Genomic DNA, 3,018 nt, shown 5'->3' on the forward strand with positions numbered 1-3,018 from the left:
GGGGGGGGGGAAACGTCATGGGTACTCTGTTAGCTTTATCTTGGAAGGTGGCTTAAGACTGAAGTTTAAAACCCTACTCCTAATGTGAGAAAAACATGAAGCTCGACTTCAAGTCTAGAGATTGTGGAAGTGTTGGTAGGCTTTAGGCATTACTTTTGTACTAAATGTGACCCACCTAACCTCAAAACAAGCACAAACCAACCTTTTAATAGCTACTTGAAAGAATGAGGTTAATAAATTTATGTTTGGAAAAGTCCAGAATATACTCTTGAGAGGAAAAAAAATATTTTCTTGTACAATCAACTACATATTTTTGTTACTTAGCAACAGATTTTCTTATATGAAAATAATTGTCATAAATCAATAAACTTAGGAAGGTACACTTAAAGAAGGGCGTCAGATATCCATGAAAAAGTATCCAAAAGAAGAAGAGTTAAATACAAAAATAACCGAATTAGCACTTTATAATTTATTCTACATCCTGCCGGCTTCAGTTTCAGTAGGATGTGAACCACTCGGGATAAAAACAACCATACTTCTCCAGTTTTATCCTCAACAGCACTGTTGATGCGAGTTATTAAATTGAGCAGATTCAATTCCAAAGCTGGCTATGTTCCAGGAGAGAATCAGTGACTTCTGCAAACTGTTTGTACACTTCTAATACAGGACATGATCTCAAATCTTCGCCCCTTTAAAAATCCTGAAGCTCGAGAACAAAATCCTGGCTTTACTGCAAGCGTTCTTAAGTTTTGCCATCACCTCCAATGGGTTTAGGATTTCAAGGAAAGATCTCTTATGTGCTGAATTCTTCTTGCTTTCTGTCAGAGAAAGTCAATTAAAACATTTATGTACTGAAGTAATTCCCCTGTTTCTCGCCTAGACCTTAGTTCCCACTGAAAATAAACTGCGTCGTGATGTTAAAAATGAAGGTGAAACCAAGCCCAGCATGCACTGTAACAGATTTACAGGGTCCCTTTTGGATTTTGCATTCATTGCTGTGCAGCCCATGAAATACTAGGGAGCCTTGGGAAGAAGTCAAAACCCTTGACTTTAAAACCTCACACCCATTCAGAAAGAGATTATTAGGAACAACAGTATTCTAGCATCGTATTTCTGGTTCCCTTCACTAGCATAAAATGCTTTCAGATTCAGCAATAATATTAATAAGTGTTTTAAGACTACCTTTTCCTTTCCCCACAAAATTGCTCCTTCTTAGCACTCTCAGGAGTTTTTGTTTCTGCCAAAGGCAAATTCAGTTCCTGCCCATAACAATGGTGGCAAAATGGGGCTCAGTACACTTTTAGCAAGGACCAGATGTACTTTATATAGATCATTGTATTAGAATAGCTCAAACCAAAACACTGCCAAATTAAAAGTGAAAAAAACCATGCTTTTCAGACCTGCTTACAAGAAACCAGCATAATCAAATTACTCCATCTGTATCTTGTATTTCTTACCCAAGTCCAAAGAAGTCCAGTAAAACAGATTCTTTTTCTTTTTTTGTACACTTCTTTCAGAGACTTTTCAAACTAAATAGGTGAACAAGGAAAAAAAAAAAAAGCAACACACCAAAAAATAACCACAAGCCATCCATCTTAGAGATGTGGGGAGAATTGGGGAGAATTATTTACAGAACAGATGCACTAGAAAATTTCCCTTAGAAACATCTTCTCCCTGTTCCCCAAAGAAATTGCTCCTCCTTATTTTTCTGTGTGTCAAGATGCTATATTCTTCACTTAATTTGCCCTACAGCAAACATGGATCATCCCAGCAGTGTCTCCTTTCTGGTCCTATCACCCTCTCCGAGAGAAAGTCAGCTCAATACTCCTTCAAACATGCCTGAACAGAGGGTCACCAAAATCCCCCAAACAGCATCACAGGACTGTCTGACAGGTGGGGGCCAACCTTTCCTCAATAACGCCAGCCATGAGATTTTAAGAGGTTGACATTCAGCTTCATCTCAATAAAAGGTTTCCAGGGGTTTAGTCAAAGAGAAGAGATGAAGGACAATGTGCTCGAGCAATCAGCCCTGCTTACGAACTTCTCAACCTCCCCCAGCAATTAGGATATGGACAAAGGACTCCACTTCCACAGTGACCTCAACTTGGGAGCTCTTCTTGCCAAAAGAAACACCCCTTTCAAAATTCCTCGGCCAGCAGGGATGTGCAGGTGTTTCCCCCCTCCTAATTTTCTAGGCCATTGGTTGAGGGACCTCTTCATCTTCCAGTCCCAAAGCACATGTGCTGGGACATCCCTAAACTGTAGAGATTATTGTTAAAGAAAAAGAAACGATGGAAATCTAAACCTAAACAATCCCCAGAGATCAGATTTATATCTTATTTAAGCTGTAAACAAAGAAAAACTGGAGGTTGGTGGATTTAAGGTAGGTCTCCTCTCCTCTCATTTTAGCCATTAGAACCTAGTCATCAAAGTTCCTCCCACATAACTTAGACATATTTCAGATATAAAGAATGATTTTCTGGACCTATCTTCCCAAAATATCTAAATACTTCTCAAGCATCTTTCACTCTCCTTTGTCTACAGACACTGGGCAGACAGCTAACACTTAGGCAGTAAAGGAGACGTGACATACATTGTACACCCATGGTTTGGATACGCTCTTCGCACTTTGTGGTTCATAAAAATATGAATTAGAAGCAAATTGCTCCTTTCCTGCTTGCACTTTGCAAGGAAAAATAGGACACAACGTCTGAAACGCTCAAACCCCGCGTACTGTTTTGATGCCTGTTGCCAAAACCTGACACAGTGATGCTCCTTGGCCAGCCGTGGTCCACAGGGCATTGGCAGAAATCTTTTTTCACCACGAAAAGCTGTCTAAAGCACAACCTCTCCATCCTCCTGTTCCAGAGACGCATGTTTCAGGCTGCAGCAGACTTGCTCGCTTCAACTAGCAGCTCCGTGACACAACCCAGAGGCCGAAGGAGATGTAAACTATTTACGCTGCCTCCGCATACGTTATTTTTGCAAGCTGGCAGGCCGGCCTCCCTGGGCCGTGTT

The sequence above is a fragment of the Cariama cristata genome, unplaced genomic scaffold (assembly GCF_000690535.1).
Source record: "Cariama cristata isolate BGI_N322 unplaced genomic scaffold, ASM69053v1 scaffold11280, whole genome shotgun sequence".
Lineage (NCBI taxonomy): Eukaryota > Metazoa > Chordata > Aves > Cariamiformes > Cariamidae > Cariama > Cariama cristata.